This window comes from Nicotiana tomentosiformis, chromosome 3, assembly GCF_000390325.3.
Source record: "Nicotiana tomentosiformis chromosome 3, ASM39032v3, whole genome shotgun sequence".
Classification (NCBI taxonomy): Eukaryota; Viridiplantae; Streptophyta; class Magnoliopsida; order Solanales; family Solanaceae; genus Nicotiana; species Nicotiana tomentosiformis.
The window spans coordinates 144,831,041-144,851,811 of NC_090814.1; the positions used below are offsets into that span (position 1 = coordinate 144,831,041).

General features: G+C 35.4%; 1 long non-coding RNA gene across 1 annotated transcript; it reads left to right on the plus strand.

Annotated features, from left to right (window-relative positions):
• The first annotated feature begins 1,036 nt into the window (after nt 1-1,036).
• Nucleotides 1,037-3,532, plus strand: LOC104090549 (uncharacterized). The gene is made up of 2 exons (XR_011415046.1): nt 1,037-1,400; nt 2,421-3,532. It is a non-coding gene; the product is annotated as an uncharacterized lncRNA (long non-coding RNA).
• Nucleotides 3,533-20,771: the final 17,239 nt, after the last annotated feature.

Below are 20,771 nucleotides of genomic sequence, written 5' to 3' on the forward strand. Positions count from 1 at the left end.
GCCATCATATGAAAAGTACGAGAATCTGATAATCAACTCTGATCCACCAGCAGAATACATACCCGATCAGTCAGAAACCTTCCATTTGATCCCATTTAGGAGAAAATTACAATATGCAACATGCTCCTCACGCCGGTAGGAAATATCCACCTCAAATCATGGTAGAAGTCATCGAGAACACTTTGAAATCCATTTGCACATAACCAAGCCATCAGAACTGAATCTCTCTAACTCGACCAAGCCACACAGGTCGCCAAACCTAGGAGTATTGCCACAAAATACCCGTAAAAGCCTCATCTCATCATAAGAACCAAAAGAACCGAGCATATCATTACCATACTGATCCAACCTACTACCAAGTTGTCCTATTTTCTCTGAATTTCTTCTGAATTGCATTCAAGTTGATACTTCTCTTCATCATAATACCACGATCCTCAACCAAAACTCATCACACGAGACCCTAACATAAAATCACACTGTCCTAAGACCCATAAGCCGTTGTATTTCCTCTTAAGCACCCCAAAAGTAACGCAACCAAGACACCCTCTCTGAAAAGACCTTCTGCGAATCTAAAGTCATTTCCCTCACCTTCCTGATACTGAAATGTATGATCTATAATGATAGAGGAATACATTAGAACCTTCTCGAGAGTCATCCACTCTCCTCAAATCTCAATTGCACCTCCCAAACGGGCCGAACGACCTGTGCCCATTAGCACGACAACATCCAAAGAAGGAATCCACACCTCTAAGTAACCAAGTGAACCCTACTCTATGCGCACTACATCCTTAACGAATAACAACTCAATCATTTCATGATTCTCATATACCCGTAAAGTGTAATACATTATGTCCAAAAATTTTCTTGCTTAAGTCATCCTCAAAACCAACATCTGCAAGTCATAACTGATTCACAAATATGTCTTAGACTGAAATCAATACAACACACACTACAAGAAAGTGGACTTTTTGCGACAATATTTAACGGCGAGCTTAATTATTGCCACAAAAGTTAAACTATTGTGGCGACATTTGTTATCGCTACAGTAGGTACACTATTGGTGGAGACTCTATTTAGGTCGCCACTAATATGTGCTAAATTTTTCATTCTCACTAATAAAATTTTTTGACTCCAAAGTTTTAGTGGCAACCCATTTAAGTAGTTGCCTCTGAAGGGCTTCTATGGCGCCTAGGCCGCCTCTAAATCTCGGCTTTGAAAAAAAAAAACTAAACAAGCCCTAATTGAAAAGAAGGAATCACATCCATATGTTTCTTTGCTCCGTCTCTCTCTCTCGAAAGTTCTCCATTTTCTCTCATCTCAAATTTGTCAAATTCCGCTCCCAAAATGTGAATCATATATTAGACACCAAAATCCTTAATCACTAATTGTGACTCCATCAGGTATTTTCTCAAATCCCAAAATCTTTTTCGGTGATATATGCAGTTAGCCTTGAAAATCTAATTCTGCCTTTAAGTTAAGTGACACGTTTGAAAATCTACAGGAATAGAAAGAAATTCATACAAGAAAAGTCATGTAAAGCCCTTATCTGTGAGGAATCGGCGGATTGCCTATTTTGTGATTCTATCTTAATAGTTGTTTCTCAGCTCTCTCTTTCTCCGGGTACGGTGAAAGTTTCTTTTAGAGATTCGAGACATTTTTGTGCGATTATTGTGATTGCATGTTTGGTATACTATTATTTTTATTGAAATTAATGTGAGGAAAATGTTGAACTCACAAAAGTATCTGATTCAGTATTGAGAAGTACACAATTGGAAAAGAGATATCGAAGGCTAGGGTTTAGACAATTTATTTTGTATTAATTATTAAAAGTAATTAAACAAGAATATGCTCTTCTGTACAGGAGTGTTACAAAAATATGGTGTAAGAAGAAAGTGCCTATGTCCATTTTGATTACTGAAATTATGATAAAGGTGAAGCAGAAGTACAGTTTCCACGCTTCTAAATGATTTATACTTGCTTAGATATAAAGACTTTGTTACGAGGATATTGCAGATTAAAAGTTACTCAGATGCTAAGGTTAATATGGTATATGTGCTTGGCTTAAAAATTAAATTCATCGGTCATAGATTTGAGAAAGAATGTTAGGGTGCTTTTCTATCCTGCAAGAAAATATTGAATTAAAATAGTCTAGAAAGTTGATACTTAGAGTTGTTGAGGAAATAAGTCTAGCAAGCTGATACATAGGTGTTCCTTCATCTAGGGAGTTTTGGATCTTCTTCCTTAATTTCAAGGTAAAATGATATTTTCACTTTGCCTTGCCCTTGTTACCTTAATACCCTGTTGCAGTATTTAATTATTTAGAAGGGATTGCGGTGGGATGTATTCGAAGCTATTCTTTACAGCTACTACATACTATGGGTTTGGTAATCTTAAAGGAAACAATTCCTCCTCTTTCACAGGTATCTGACAATAATACCTTTTGCTTAATGCTCTTGGCTCCAGTTAAACAAAATAAGGTTATGTAAGACAAAAAAGGTTGCAACAGAGGTTAGCATACTTAATACTTCTTAAAGTTGAAGTTCCACATATATGGATCATCATGGTTTTATTCTTGGTTACTTGTGAAAAAAAAAATTATGTGCTACTTTTTAATTTCTTAACTTAATAATTGATGAAACTGGAAGCATGTCACTTGATTTTTGCATTAATATAAGACCTTCATCTCTTTTGATTTCATTTATTTCTTGATTTTGACAATTGATAAATGTGTGTCTCTTGGCCATCTAGAATTATTCCTTCAAAAGATTTTCCTAAGGTCTTTAAATTTCTTATTAGCTGATTTTTCATGTCAACAAGTGTAGTCAATTTTAAGTATGGCTTGGGGAGAATCTGGATGATATGGTGTGATTTTACTCTTATTTTTCATTGATTTAATATTTACTGTATGATGGTCACACTTTTTGAGGATTCTCAATTCCGTAATTGAACATAGCCCAGAAAGAAAAGCAAGATTTGCACAAATAAGATGATTTGAGGCCAACGTTAAACGGCTCAGATGTGTGTTATGATAAGGCAAAAAAGAAGTCAGCCATGCCATGGCTGCAAACATTGCTTGCATGTGAGAGAGAAACCTCAGTCACGGGCTATACCAAGTTGCCAAGCCAAGATACGGATCATACAATCTCCATGCCGTAATTGATTAGCACAGATATAGAATCATCATCATCAGTGCCTCTTTATGCACCTTCCATAAAAAAAGGGCAGCCCAGTGCATAAAACAACCCGCATTCAGGTAGGGTCAGGGGAAGGGCCGCCCCCTAAGGGGTGTACTGTAGGCAGCCTACCTTGACACAAGCATCATTGCCTCTTTATGCACGTTCCATCAACGCCAAAAAAACAACACACCACACACACAGAGGAAAGGCAAATATGTAGTGGTACTAGGAGGAGTAATATTGTTTGATTATATTCTTCATGTTTCTGTTGTTTCCATGACAAGGGCTGTTGGCTTTTTGTGAATAGAGAAAAATCAACAGCAGAACAGAGAGGGGCAACCACCCTTTAAAGAAAATCCCAAACTCTCAGTTTTGCTTCATTTCTTTTTGGGATGATAACTTGTAGCCGAACGTAGCACATGTCACATATTCCCAACATTACAACAACAACGGCATAACAACAGCATACCCAGTGTATCCCACAGTGTGGGGCCTGAAGAGGGTAATGAATCACAGAAAAGATTCTGTTATTTTTTTTCTTTTCACCAAATGGGGCTCAGATGTGTGTTATTGATAAGGCAAAAGAGAAAACAGCCACGCCATGGCTGCAAACACCGGTTGCATATCAGAGACAGAAGTCTCGATCACATGACATACCGGGTTGCCAAGCCAAGATACGGGTCGAGTCATCTCCATGCCCGAATCGGATATCTCAGATATAGTAACATCATCACCACTGCCTCATTATGCACCTTCCATCCACACTCTAAAAACAATACACACAGTCACAAGCGCATGCACACACACACACACACAAAAGACAGAGATGCAATGTATATAAGTTAAGTCCTTTTCCAGTTTCTGCTGTTCTCATAAACAAAGGGCTGTTGGTTGTTTGATAATGGAGAAAAATCAATGGCGGAACAGAGAGGGACAACCACTCTTTTAAAGAAAATCCCAATACTCTCTGTTTTGCCTCATTTCTTTCCTTTCTGGACTAACCTTTGCCTTTTATGGGGGAATTCTTTGGTTTTTCACATCAGAATTTCCCAGCTCTCTTCTCCTCTTTTCTCTGTATATAATTACATGTGGGGTAGTGAGAGAGAGGAGAAAAAAAGAGAGAAGTACGAGTTAGTTTCTTAAATCAAGAATTACACAGTCCTTTCGGTTTAAAATCTCTGTTACAGTCTTAAAGTGAGACTTACAAGAGTCTTTTGGTTAAAATCTCTCAAAAGAGAATAATGGCTCACCATTGAAGAACATGAAATGGGTATTGAGGGCTCAGATTTTCCGTATTTGAACTAAGCAAAAGAGAAAGCGACGCCGCCATGGCTGCAGACACCAGTTTGCTATACAAAGCCATACTGTATCGCCTCGCCAAGATACGGTCAGTATTTTCTCAATGCCATGATCAAACATAGCCAAGAACGGAAAGCAATCATCACAGCCCCTTTACAACATCAGTAGCAGCAGCACAAAGAGAAGAGGAAAACAAAGAAGTGTACAGGGGTGTGTTTGGATGAAAGATTTTTTTTTCTTTTTTCTTGTTTATTTGAAAGGGCTGTTGGTTTTTCTGGTTATCAATGGATAAATCACGGGCATAGCAGAGAGGGGCAACCACCCTGTACAAAAAAATCCCAGTCTCTGATGCCTCATTCTCTAAGCTATGCGTAACTCTTTGCTTTACTGGTAAGAACCTCTGGGTAGGCTCAGGTTCTCTGTTTTCCAGAGAACAAAAAAATTTGAAAACCGCCATGGCTGCAAGCATCAGTATGTCATGAGACAGAGAACAAACACCACAAATGGAACTTCTCTCCCCATATCTCACAGACCCATCTGAGCTGCCACGCCAAGTTACAGTTTTCTTCAGCTCAATAGAAATATATGTTTCATCTTCCGCAGAAGATAAAATCTTCATAGCCTCAACAACAACAACAACAAACCCAGTTGAATCTCACAAGTGGTATGGGGAAGGTTAGTGTGTACGTACACCTTACCCCTACCCCTACCTTGAGAAGGTAGAGAGGTTGTTTCCCGAAAAATAAACATAAAGAGTAGGAAAGGGAAAAGAGGGAGGTCATGTGAAATTTCACAAAAAGGATGGTTTTGCAATCAGAAAAATTTATCAACGACAACCCAGAATGACAGAGACGGGCAAAACCACCAATTGGAACTCCCCAGTCCCCACAACTCTCTGCTTCACCGCAGACTTTGGAAAGATACTTACGCGACGAAATATAAACAATGGCCTCAAAGCATCCTATTTGTGAAAATCACCCCTGCTTCGGTCGAGGCTCAGATCTGTGTTATAACTCCAGCAAAATGAGATCTGACACGCCATGGCTGCAAAGACCACCAGAAATCTGGAGGCATGCGCCGCCAAGATACAGGCCAGATAATATCAAATGCCTGATTAATAAGCTTAGAAAGAATGGAAGATCCACAATAATTATCGCCTCTTTCAAGCCACAGTCACCATCATCGGGAATTTCCTGTAACTCATATGACCTCAAATATCAGCTTTTGAATTTTTTTTTCTTCTTCGCGTTCATTAGCCACGATAGGGGCCACTTTCTTATGGAGTACATAATGTTGTAGTGAGACTGTTGTTACAAGACCGTTTCTTCTTTATGTCACTATGCTTAGATGGAAGCCTTATTTCTTATTTTCCCAGATGGTCTTTCTTTGTAGTACTTAAGGAGACCTTCTGGCTCTTGTAAAGTTACGAGCTGGTTATATTGTATACCCAAAGGAATTCTCGATGTTCTTACTCACCTACAAATATCCTTAGTTATATACCTCTGTTCCCTTGTGCTCGTAGGGTTACTTCTGAACTCAAACTTTGATTGTCTCTTTAGTGGCACTCTTTCTTATTTTCGTAACACTTATACGGTACCTTTAATTACTCCAACTCCTATCTGAATATTTCTCAAGGGTTACGACGTCATATCTGCGAGACTGAATTCACTATGTTCGGGTTCACTACGTCTATCTTGCATGATCTATTTATTTATCCCTGACCTCTCGTCTAGCCATAACTAGGCTCTTCCTGAATAAACTACAGAATACTCATTGGTCCTTTCTCATATATATATATATATATATATATATATATATATATATATATATATATATATGTATTATACGTAACCCCTCTTGGGTTATGTCCTTTGTCTTAACTTACCTATGGCATTGGCTCCTTATGTATTAAGTGTTTCTCGCACTTAATTTATCAATAACATAGGGTGCAAAACCCTAACAGGTTCTCCCCAGCATCATGCTTGCATAATGTTCTGGAGTCATATCATATCTGTAGGATCTGAATAAATGCAATCTCATTCCTTTCACCTCATCATCTTTAGCATCTTTTCACATTTTCACTGACATCTTACTCATCTTGCGGTAACCCTTCTGTACTAAGTATAACTGAATTTTACGCAATAGGGTGACACCTAGTGTAACTGGCACACTTAGTCCCTTAAACTTAACTCTGTTCACATTGCTTGCTTTAGGAAGCCTCTTCCTGTATGACCTTTAAAAGTTATTCTTCTGTTGTCCATTCTATTATCGCCGGAATACGATCGATGAAATTCTCACGATGTCGACTATTATCAAATCATTCGGTCTCTAATTCATGTTCAGTTTATCTTGTTCACCATCCCATACTGATTTCTATTACTCTGGGGTCTAACGTTTCCTTCTGGTAATCACGTTGGAGTCACCAACTCATTTCTAGAAATGGGGATATGAATTTATGGATTATACTCTTTAAGTCAAGAGGAGATGGATAATTTCTGACTAAATAATAAGTCAGTGGATCTAATCTTTCTAACTCAATTATCATTTTTAGTTAGAACTAATCTGTTTAATGACCAAATCAAATAAAAAAACAAGCATTTTTCTCATCAAGATTTATTTAATTCAGCTGGCATATATAAACTAATTGCTCTGGTCTTTCACGTGGTTTAACTTGGATTGTGTTCAATTAGACTCGCAAAGATACATATCCGATTAATAGCTTGTTTGGCCAAGCTGGAGAAATCAGCTTATTTTGAAAAGTGCTTTTGAAAAAAGTACTTTTGCAAAGAAGCATTTTGTGTTTGATTAATCACTCTGAAAAATACTTTTGAGCAATAATTTATGTTTGGCCAAGCTTTTGAGAAAGTGCTTTTAAGAATCAAATTACGAATAAGGACATGAATAGATTTGCTTAATAATTAATATTATAAGTAAATAAATAATCTTAAAAATTTGTTATTACATGCAATAATTAAATCTTTTTATTTTATTTAAGTAAAATATGAAAATAAAATTTAAAAGTACTTAATTCTTTTAATATAAGTTAAATATATTAAAAATCATTCAACAAATATAAAAGCATTCACCCCTAAAGTCACTATATATATTAGAAAACTATCCTAAAAATAATAAGAAATATTTATACATTAATATCCTAAGTATTAGGTTTGACGGTTATTTTGATATATACTATATTTTGTTAAGGGTATTTTTGGTAAGAAAAAAAGTTAAAACTGCTTCTGCTTATGCTTTTGGGAAGAAGCGATTTTTTTATGCTTCTCAGAAACTGCTTCTGCTTCTTCCCAAAAGCACTTTTTTCCCTGTTGAGAAGCTTGGCCAAACAGGCTATAACTCGCTCAACTTGACTAAATTGTAATAGTAAGTATCAAAATCAGATCAATTATACTTGTTTATTCGATTTTGTTAAAGAAATTTAGCTTAAATAACAATGTAGGACAAGAAAATAGCCAAGAGATGTAAGGAGAACTTTTTTTTTTCAAGGCCAAATACATAGAAATACATCACATTTTGCATGTCTGACATCAATGTTAAGCCAATTCCATTTCCCACATCCAAATCTGATTTCAGCAAGTTGATGAACCATGTCCAAGAATGCTTGGTCTCTTGGTCCACCATATCCCATGCTATGGGAAACATATATTAATTTCCATTCTTTCCAATTGCCACCAATAATTCACCTTTGCATGCTCCTTTTAAAAAGCAGCCATCAAATCCAATAATCTTCCTACATCCTTCTAACCAACCCTTCTTCAAAACATCAAAACAGATGTAAAAATATAAAAATAATTTCTTTCCAGGTACAGTATTTGTATCTGTTCTAATCCAGCAAGTACTCCCACGATTAGTCTCCTTGATAATATCAGCATAATCACACAAACTTGCAAATTCCATCTTTCAGTCCCCCATGAACTCTCGTATTACCCTACACTTAGCCCCATAACAAACAATTCTTCCAACATACAACCCAATTTTGTCTCTAATATGATCTTGTAACTCCCACAGTTTTATACTAGGTGTAGATATTATATTTTTCCTAAATTTGTGAGCAATATATTTAGATGTGCATAACCTATTCTTGGTGTACTTGTTGCATTTGTGTTGTGGATGGTGCCTCTTCACAATGAAGTCATCAGAATCTATATATTTTCTTGCATACAGTGTCCATTTGCATCTGTCAGTTCAGCACTTCGCAAGTACTATGTGGCTCTTATTTGGTTTTAATTTTAGCTACACCTTGTATTCAATAGCATAATTGGTCACCCATAAATTTCTAGCTTAAATTTTTTAATAATCTCAGAGTTCATAACATAATTAAAGTACTCAAAGGGTATAAGGACTTGCACGGTTTAAGCGAAGTATTTGGAATAATATGTGTATAGGATATGAACTGATATGATATGACGAATACTTAAGAATAAATAAAATCTTGTTTGTTCACTGTGTTGAAATGCAACACTAGATGCATTTGTCCTTATAATTGGCAATACGATGATGTATGTAAAAGGAGTACATCTATTTTATATGTAAGGAATTAGCAAGAAATATACAAGGATCTTGGTCAGCAATGAAAGACAAATAGGCCAGGGGTAGAGAAAATAAAAAGACTTTCTAATTGGCAAAACTTTTGCTTTTATTTGGAGTAAAAAAGTAGCATGGATGGAAGCACGTTCAACCAAATTTACATATAATTAAATATATAGTTGGCCAGCCAATTGAACTTTAAACGATGATCATATTTGAGATTCATTTGGTCCTTTTAAAATATTAAGAGACATAAGGTATCAAGTCTTTCTTGGCTTTTGAACACTGACGAGGAATGCAAAGAAACATAGAAACAAAAATTGCTCAGCGTCGGCATAGAGTAAGAGGACTTTACTTTTCCTTTCATATTTTTTCTTTTATTTTGTTCCTTTACTTTAATTATCAGTTATATATGAAGATAGTTAATTATAATTCCAAACAAGAGTTAGGATTTGAGCAGTAAAGTAAAAATTTGATAATAGAGTCTTGACTGAGTATGTAACGTTGCAATTGATATGTTCTTAGTGATGATATATATATATATATATATATATATATATATATATATATATATATATATATATATAAATTATACCCTCTGCTCTCTTGACTGGAAGAAAATAATAATTAACTGAATATAAAGTCCTGATAAGGGAGAATACTGTAACTTCTGAGACTAGGATAATGTGAATAAATTCATGAATACAAACTTCTCTTTATGTCTCATTATCAAACATATGTAGTTACGGGATAATGCCAAAATGAAGGAAAGGTATAGCCTTAAAATACCTTTGCAATCCTCTCTCCAATCATCAACCAAGCTCAATATGATATTCTTACGTCTACAATGAGTAACCCGACTTCATCGTCATCATATAAGCACTGTAACTCTCATATTTCAAAACCAATTATCATGACCCAAAATCAAACTAGTCGTGATGGCACCTAATCCAACCTGCTAGGTAAGCCAATTACCAATTATCCAATTTCAATGAAATTAATAAGGCAAGTAATTAAAGGAAAATAGATAAAACTAATATATTTCCCCAAGAACTGGTAGTACAAATCATGAGCTTCTAAGAATAGAATTTACAAAACTGGTATTAAATAATACATATATCTGTTCGAAATATACATGAACAGATTGTTATAAATCTAAGGCTATCATGAACAAGAGGCAGCTAAAACCGGAACGCAGGTACACCTTCAGATCCAGCTCCCAACGAACACAGCAACATCAACAGCCAACATCTGCACGCAAGGTGCAGAAGTGTAGTATGAGTACAACCGACCCCATGTACTCAATAAGTAACAAACCTAACCTTAGGTTGAAAGTAGTGACGAGCTTTTACTAAGGTCAGGTCCAAAACCAATAGTCCACAACAGTCCATAACAACGTAAACAAGTAAGACCAGAAGTAACTCAATAATCAAATGCTCAACAAAAACATGATTTCTAAAAATAGTTCTGCCTTTCAAGTAAATCCATAAAAATCCAAATCATTTATCGGAGTTGCCAAAAATATGAATAAGTTTAAAAAAAATAATTTTTCCAAAATCCTTTCAATAATAAATGAGATATTTCATTTCCTTTTCAAATAACCCGTGTAAAACAAATGCATTATTATGCCCATTTGTCAACATATGTGAGAAATCATTAATAATGTGATACTATACAGCATGAGAAAAATACATCTCTATGCATGTATGTCATGTGTGCATGTCAATGCGATGCAACTCAGTGATAAAATCATATAGATACTCTCAGAATATCATTCACTCAGTCCTCCCAATCACTCAATCCTCCCAGTCACTCAGTCCTCACTGTCACTCAATCCTCCCAAATCACTCGGCACTCGCACTCGATACTCGCACTCAGTAGGTACCTGCGCTCACTGGGGGCGTGTACAGACTCCGGAGGGACTCCTTCAACCCAAGCGCTATATCAAGCCAATCATGACATAAATCAATAAACATGCTGCGTCGTGCAACCCGATCCATAAATATTCTCACAATTAGACCCCCGGCCTCACTCAGTCATCAACCTCTCCAGTCTCTCGGGCTCTCAGAAATCATGATAAGCAGCCCAACAACAATGATATGATGCATCAATAATAAATAAGAGAGACTAAGGTATGATATGAAATGAATAAACATGACTGAGTGTGAAATTACAATTTGAACATATCATTCAACCATAGAAATGACCCCAATGGGTATCAATAATAACAACATATATCTAAGCATGATTTTTAAGTACGAGTCTCAGATCAATTTTTCTCTAACACGTAGAGAATGTACAAATATCAACATATTATTCAACTTCACAGTTCCATGGAATTTGACCTAGTCACAATTCCTACGGTGCGCGCCCACACGTCTGTCACCTACCATATGTGTCACCTTAAAACCAACATATCACAAAATTTGGGGTTTCATACCCTCATCTCTAAGATTAGAAGAGTTACTTACCTCAACCCGTGTAATTCTTTATTTCGCTATGCCCTTGCCACAAGAATTGGTCTCTCAAAAGCCTCGTATCTAGCCACAATTAATTCGATTCAATCAATACCAATTATTGTAATTAATTCCATAAGGAAATACTAATTTTCAAATAAAATCCGAAATTAACTGAAAAAACTCCCGTGGGGCACACGTCCCGGAACCTCACAAAAGTTACAAAATATGAACGCCCATCCAACAACGTGTCCAACCATACAAATTTCACCAAATTCCAACATTAACTCGACCCTCAAATCTTCAATTAAAGTCATTGAAGATTTTTACCATTTTCAACCCAATCTTTACCCATTTGAACTCAACAATCTTTCCATAAACCTTAGTGATATGTATAAATAATACTATTACACCCAAGAATCATACTCTTAATCACCCGTCTTTACCCAAACTCGAAATGGAAGACTAAGGGTTAGAGCCTTACCTCTTTGGTGAAGATCTTGTGATATTTCCTTGTTGGATTTCAAAGCTTGAACAAGATCTTGATGAACAAAGCACTTGAGCTTCTTCCTCTCTATAGAACACTCTCTCTCCGAAAGCAGGTCTGTGGTCGCATAATGGACCACAGAATGGGTATGAGGGTTGCAAAATGCACCGCAAAATTGATGCCCAGAAATGGGCTTCACTAGACAGGTCTGCGACCATTTTGCGGTCACATAACTACTTCTGCGATCGCATAATGGTTCTGCGATCGCAGAATTGGTCGCATAATCGTATTTTTTTAGCTTTTGGTAATTTGGTCATAACCTCTTGTAAGAATGTCCAAATGATGAACGGTTTGAAGTGTTAGAAACTAGAATCGAAGATCTTTCATTTGATAGGTAATACACCATATAACATTTAGTATCCTAAGAGTTATGCTCATTTGAAATTAAGTCTTGTGCGAACTCACTTGACTTTTGTCTATTATAAAATTTCCAACTTCTACATTCGATGCCGAAGCCTATCGAATCAAGTCCGATTGACCTCAAATTTTACAAACAAGTCATAAATGACATAATGGACTTATTCCAATTTCCGGAATCGAATTCTGACCCAGATATCAAAAAGTCAACCCCCCGGTCAAACTTTTCAAAAATTCAACTTTCGTCATTTCAAGCCTAATTCTACTACGGACCTCCAAATAATTTTTCGGACACATTTCTAAGTCCAAAATAACCATACGGAGCTATTGAAATTATCAGAATTCAATTCTGAGGTCATTTACACATAAGTAAATATCCGATCAACTTTTCCAACTTAAGTTTTCAATTATTAGACTAAGTATCTCATTTCACTCCGAAATTCTTCCGGACCCGAACCAACTAACCCGATAAGTCATAAATCAACTGTAAGGTATAAATTGAGCAGTAAATGGGAAAACTGGGTTGTGATACTCAAAACGACCGATCGGGTCGTTACACCAATATTCTACAAAAAACGGACAGCATCTCCCCTGTTTTTACTACATCTCATAAGTTACTAAAAGTCACCAAACAGCCCAAACAACAAAAATATAATTCACAATAAACTCTCTGATTACTTCAACAACCATTTTGAGCGGCAAGCTCGATTTACAATTAACAAAATATAATTTAATCCAATTCCTTTTCCATGAATTTGCCTACAACTTGTATAACATAATACTTATGCTTACCATATCATTTTCATCCCAAAACATCATAAAAATAATCTTCAAAAATAGTCCACATGTCTAATATCTCAACTTTTATCGTCAACCTCTTTGTTTTTCATGTTATCTTCTTCAATCCACTCAATTAGTACATAGTTAAGCTTAATAACAACATCCACAAGATAATAAAATTATTTATAATAATTTTCAGCCACAACCAACCATATATATAGCCTCAACACAACCCACAAAAAAGATAATGATTCCTTATGCCATGTCAATTACTATCTTCAAGATTTTAACTCATCCCAAAAATAAAAAATAAGGAGAACGAAAAATGAGCAAAGCTCATCCCAAAAATGAGATAAGAATAAGTGAAGATTGAGCCCCGACCAAGTGGGTCCCATATGGGCCTCCTGCAAAGTCTCGAAAAAATGCAAATATCTCTCTACAATAATGTTGTATTGATGAACGGTTTGAAAAGTTAGAAACTAGACACATGAGTCTTTAATTAAATATAAAGATCTACCTGTAACTCTCAATATATTGGGAGAAAACTGCCTCGCAGCCTGGCCTATAAACCTACAGTTTTTTCAAAGTGTGGCGACGTGACTTGGCGACCCTACTTTAAAAATCCATATTTCTTTACTCCGATATCGTATAAATAAATGGTTTAGACCGTTGGAAACTAGGTTCATATACCTTCATTTTGGTATGATATATTTCCCAAAATGATATCATAAAGCTTACAAATTAATTTCTCAAAATAGCTCATTACAAGGCAAATCTTAACTCGATTTTTCCGCAACTTAAATCCGATTTTTTTCAAACTTTATATTCCATATCCAAACATCATATATAGTCATATCATAACTTTAAACTCATTTAAATCATGATTAGAAAGTCTCATATTCATCTTAACTTACTTAAGACTTCGATAAACCTTTCTTATCCTTGTAGAAGGATTTCATCCTTTTTGAGCTTACTTTAGATAATTCTATAATGACAGTGACGTCTGAAGTACGGGCTGTAACAACGTGTCCCCTTAGACATATTTTCCCCCGAATGATAACTCTTAAAGGCTTACGAAATTGGGACGTAACATCATTAAATCACTTTATATACTTTCAAAGAGGATCTCACTTTTAAGCTTACATCAATTGACTTATGATGTACTTTCACGTACAAAAATATAGAGTGTAACATATATGTTTACCAGATATCCAATTTTCAGTGTATCAAAATTATGGTGACTTGTGAGTATATAATGATGCCTATGGGTGCTAAAATGCAAGTAACAGTGAATATAGCGAAATCTTCGCATATTTTAGGTCCGGATTGAGACCAAGACTCACCGGATGGCGCATGAAGAGATTTATCAAATGATGGTCTACTTTGAAGGATAAGTTTGTGCATGGTAGTGTATTCGTATGTGTTTTACCTCCCAGAACAACTTCATTTAATTCTTGGAAATTGAGCCACATGTTGGTTGATGATAGTTTAGATGTCAGACCCCACAGTGTAACAGGTTAAGAATTTAACCACAGCGGGCACAGAATTGATCACTATAGCTTTGGACACAAAAGAGCCTAAAGGAAAATAACTAAGAAAATATGATGTACGAAATGAGAACCAAGAGCATGCGATATTGAATTTTAGGGAATGATTTTAAGTGGTTCAGATTTATTCGAATCAGAATTAGAAAGTACCACGTTAGTGAATTACTATGAGAAGCAGCTATTATTGTGAGATAAAAGACATGGCAGTTCCCCCTTAGGTTATGTGACTAAGTGTTTACCCCAGATGTTTATAGTCTGATATGATTTTGAAGTGTATAGAAAGTTTGGGGTTAGATATTCCAATTTTATTTAAGATATATGAAGTTTCCTTAAGTGTGAACATATTCCAATTTCGTGTAAGATAGTAAAATTTTCCTAAGTGTGATCCATGTACATAGTTCAAAAACAAAGTTAGTATGTGATCGTAGAATAGGGTATGATGGCGAGGGAAGTTAGAAATAACCTTATGCTTCACTTTAGTTATTCAAAGAGGAATAAGAAAATATGATGCTATGAGGTGGTTAGTAAAGGAATAGCAAGCAAATTTTGAGTACATACAATGAATTAGCAATTTCAGTAGAGCTAGTAGAGGTACGATTTGATTTACTTAGAAAGGTTAACTCTAATGAGTGGATGACAATTTGAAATACTGAACGCATGTTAGAACCCAAAGAGTTTAAGTTAAAGCCAAGTTCAGTGACAGTGGAAAGAAAAAAAATCAGCTAGCAGTAAGAGAGCAAACTACAGACGAATAACCTTTAAGAGTTATCGAAAAGGGGTTTCCCCAAGATTGATAGTGTGAGCAGAGTTAAATAATTAAGATTGTGTATGATAGTTGTTAATACATTAGCCTTCCGTTTATGTAAGTAATTTAGTTTTTTCAAGTAAGAAAGATTGCTCAGAAGTAAGTCAGAAGATGAGTCGTCATTGACGTAAAGTGCAAGGAACTGTAGCAGATAAGGAAAGTTGTTCAGATCTTAAAAAAAAAGGATCCACAAGTACAAGACTGTAACCTTTGGTCTAGGGGGAGATGTGATAATTATTAGTAAGTTAGTTGGAGATTTGAAACCCACATAGTTAGCATGAGATATAAAAAAATATAAAATCATGACCAGTTATGTATCACGAGGGTAGTGCCATTGCACGAGACTCTAATCTTAGGATTACTGGTCAAACAGTTAGCTCACAACAACGCTATAAGTATTTTCAGGAAGTACCTTAAAAATATAATCAAGTATGGGAAGTATAGCTCATGGTTTAGGCAGATAAGAGAACTGTGGTGAAAGAAGTTCACCACTTAGCCAAGCAAGAAGTTCGACTTTCGAAATCCAAAGATGGTAAAGTTGTTGTCCAGAACAAGACTTGTTCCTCCTAAGTAGACGAAATGAAGGAGAAATAGATTAATGGCCCTACTTGTTGCAGCTGAAATAGGGGATACACAAGCATAAGCCGATGGATTTTGAACAAGGGGGAGATGATGGTACTTTGAGGCACCAAGACAGACTGTGTGTTCAAGACGTAGATGGGCTAAGAGAGCAAATTATGTCAGAAGCCCATAATTCTAGGTATTCTATTCACCCAGGTGCCACAAAGATATATTATGATTTTAAGGAGATTCATTGATGGAACGATATGAAAACAAATGTCGCAAACTTTGTAGCCAAGTGCCTGAATTTTCAGCAAATAAAAGTCGAGCAGCAGAAAATCAAGTGTTTTACCACTGTTTACATATATTCTTGAGTGGAGATGGTAAATTTGGACTTTATAACAGGATTGTCTCGCTTATTTTGGAAGCATGATTTGATTGGGTGATTGTAGATTGACTTACCAAGTCAGTGCACTTCTTGTGAGTAAAGACCACAGATTCAGCAGAAGATTATGCCTAGTTGTAGGTTCAGGAAATCGTCAGAGTGCATGGGTCTCCGTTGTCCATCAATTTATATCGTGGTGCTCAGTTTACATCGAACTTTTAGAAGTCCTTTCAAAAAGGATTAGGCATAAGGTTTTCATCCTCAGAAAGATAGACAGGAAGAGCGCATTATTCAGACACTTGAGTGTATGTCCTTGATGTTAAAGGTAATTGGGATGGTCATATACCATTAATTGAGTTTTCTTGTACTGAAAACTACCATTCTAGTATCAAGATGGCACCGTATGAAGATCTGTATGGGCAAAGGTGTAGATCGCCAATTGGTTGGTTCAAAGTTGGTGAAGCAAAGTTGTTGGGACCAAATTTGGTCTATCAGGATGTGGAGAAAGTCAAGTTGATTCAAGAGCGTTTGAAGATGGCTCAAAGTTACCAATAGTCCTATTCAGACGTGTGGCATACAGACCTAGAGTTTCAAGTTGATGATTGGGTGTTTCTGAAAGTTTGGCCTATGAAAGGTGTTATAAGATTTGGGAAGAAAGGAAAGCTCAGTCTCAGATACATCGGGTCGTATAGGATCCTAAGAAAGATTAGACAAATAGCTTATGAGTTGGAGTTGCCACCAGAATTAGTGATTATACAACTAGTATTTCACGTATCATGTTATAACATTCAAGTTTTCAATACTCAGATACTTATGTTATTTCAATACTCAAATATTCATGTCAATTCAATACTCAGCTACTCATGCCAGTCCAGTACTCAGATATTCATGCCAGCTTAGTACCGAGATATTGATGTCAGTTCAATACTCAAATATTCGTGCTAGTTCAATATTCATATATCCATGTTAGTTCAGTATTCACGTATCCATGTCAGACCAGTATTCACAAATATATTTCATGTTATGCGCATTATGATGCCTTGTGAGCCTTGTGTTATGCTGATGCCTTGTGAGCCTTGTGTTATGCTATGATAGCTGGTGGGTGTTGTTGATTATTTATTAAGGGTGTTGTTTATCTTATGGGTGATGAAGAATGGTATTGATTATAGCAAACTGAGATTTTAGAATTTATCTATGAGCAAGAGAATGGGTTGTTGGGTGTAGAAACACCATTAATAAGGACTATGAAGCTTTATGCCCACCAAGTGTTTGAGATTCTTCAAGAGATTTCACAAGCTAATATTTCACAAGAGATTCTTCAAGCTATTATCAAACCTAACCATATATACTCTAACCTCTCGTGAAGCTTGGCTTCAAATAGAACATTTGCTTCGTGATCAAGTTTCCTCTCATACTCTCCGACATAAAGTTCAGTTTCATAACCTTAAAAAAAGGTGATCTCCCCATTAATGAATATGTGCATCGCCTCATATTTATTGTAGATGCCTTAACCTTTATTGGCAATCACATTTCTGAGATAGATCTTGTCCTTCAAATTTTCTCTGGCTTGCCTTCTGAATATTTTTCTGTTAGTACCTCTTGTAAGAGTTTATGGACTTACGCATATATTTTGTTTTAAGAATAATTGTATATTGGTTGCTATCGTTAAAAGGTTGACCCAAATTAAAAGTGATCTGCTAAGGTTTAAAGTTAAATGGGTCTATAAGACACCTCCTAAAGTATGTGATTTTATGTGTAGATATCCGGATATAACTTCTAATTTAGTGATGGGCTAAATTAGAGTCACATAAACATGTGCAACTATAAATGGGTTATGGTCCCAAAATCAGACGTAGGGATTTCTTTTCTGATATCCCGTCGTTGGAAAAATTGAAATCCACCCACGTCTTGGTTTGGAAGATCAATAACAGCAAGACTGAAGAATCTCTGTAGTGCTCATGAATTCAGGTACGCTTCCGCATCTAGTATTTATTTTTGATGATTTGACATGATAGTTCTTGGGTAAAAGATGACGGTGTTTATCTTTAAAGTATTTTTTGGTTCTAACTATTATTATCATGAGCATGTATCATGTTAAATCATTAAGTATTAATTTTGGTTTACTTCTAGTGTGTCATGTATTTTCAGAAAGTATTTATTCTATGCGAATATTACATCATCGTGTGTAATGAACATAATATGGCATAGCCAATGTCAAAATAGTTTTCTATTTCAATTGAAGGAATTCAAGAAATAGTTATTGCCCAAAATCAAGTTGAAAAGGCGATAGTCCAAAGGGATTTTAGTTGATGCTGATGTGCCGCTGCTACGACAAATTATATATGTCCAAACAAAATACAATTGCTTTTGAATTCTATAGTTAAGGAACTAAAACTTGATTTGGTTAGGAGCCGCCACTTTTAGTTTTAAGATTCTAGGAGGTTTAACCTCCGTGTCATATGTGCTGCAAGAAAGGTTTCGTTGAGGGTTTCTGTAAAAACAAATTATAAATATTTTTGAAGTTATTTCCAGCAATTTTTTAAAAAAAAGGAGAAGAAAAAAAGAGGAATCTTAAAGAACAAAGTTGATATTTTGCGGTAATGTGGTGTTACAAATCTTTAGAGAAAGAATGCTTTGTCCTTCTTAAAAGTTTTAGTTCTTTAAGTAAATTCATTTCTTGACATTTTTGTGGTGAATTAATAGTTTGACTTCATTATTAAGAAAAAAAATAAAAAATACTGGAAGCGACTATTTCTTTCAGTTAAAGACAAAGATGAAACTCTTGCAACATTTAAAGTTTGAATAAAGGAGAAAAAGTCCTTCTTTGCTGCTAGAAAAGTTTAGTTAATTAAGTAACTGTTTTATTTGGTTTGGTGAATTGAATATGTTAGATTCATCACTTTAAGTACTGGCAGCTATTTAGATTTGTCATTCATTCAGTTTAGGGCCTATCATAATTTATTTGACTTGAAAATTTGTATGTTTCTTTGGAGAATCTAAATTTGAATATTGGTATGGTTGTATATATTTTGAGATAAATAAATTTGAAGCTTGATGTCGCCAAAGTTACCTTTCTTGTGGAGATTTATTTATTTTGAAATATAAAAGATTGTGTATGTGTAACTTATGTGAATATTGATCGGCCCAAAGGAAGTTCAATATTTAACAGAATTGCATGTGCATTCTTATGGTAATAAATACGTGATGATTATTTTGTTTTATGTGTGAATAATAAATCGGCCTAAATGAAGATTTACTATTCGACATGTTCTTTTATTATCAGTATTTGATTACTACACTAAGATATCATTTACAAATTAATATTTTGTCCAAAGATAAAAAAAAAATGGAGTGACAGGTACCTTGAGATGGGGTATACTTTTATTCAAATTTATTTTTATTTTGGTTTTAAGTATATATGAGCTTACTTTGTTATTTATTGTTCTCTGATTCAGCTGAAATTACTCCTTCAAATATTACTTCCAACATCAATTCATTTCCTATGTTCTATGGCACTAACTTCAAGTCATGGCAAGAGAATCTCAACATAATTCTCGGATTCATGGATCTAGACCTTGCGTTAAGGGTTGATTCTCCACCACTTCTTACAGATAAGAGTACCTCTAATGAAAAGAGGGAGATGGAAAGGTAGGAGATATCAAATCGCATGTGTATGATGATTATAAAGAAAGCCATTTCAGAAACATTCAGGGGCACTATGTCTGACAAGGTTAAGACGACTTAAGAATTTATGGCTGAAATTGAAAAAGTATTTGTCAAGAGTGAAAAGGCTGAGATTGGTACACTCTTGACAAGTCTGATTTTAATGAGGTATCAAGGCAAAGGTAATATCAGGGAGTACATCATGCAAATGTCTCATCTTGATTCTATGTTGAAAGCACTTAAGTTGGACCTCTTTGAAGACTTGCTAATGCATTTGGTTTTGATATCCCTTCCACTATAGTTTAGCCAGTTTAAGGTGAGCTATAATTGTCAAAAAAAGACTTGGCCTCTAAATGAGCTCATCTCACACTGTGTTCCGGAAGATGATAGACCGAAGCAGAAAAAGATAGAAAGTGCTCACTTAGCCGTTGTGCCTAAGGACAGAATGAAGGACAAGAAGAGATAGAATAAGGAAGCTGCAGATACAGCAACACAAAAGAAACAACATCAGGAACCAACTACATATGGTTTTTTTTTGTAAAGCTGCATGTCATAAGAAGAAGGATTGTATCAATTATCACACATGGCGTGAAAGTAAAGGTACACCTCTTAATTTTGTTTGTTATAAGGTTAATTTGACTTCGGTATCAAGA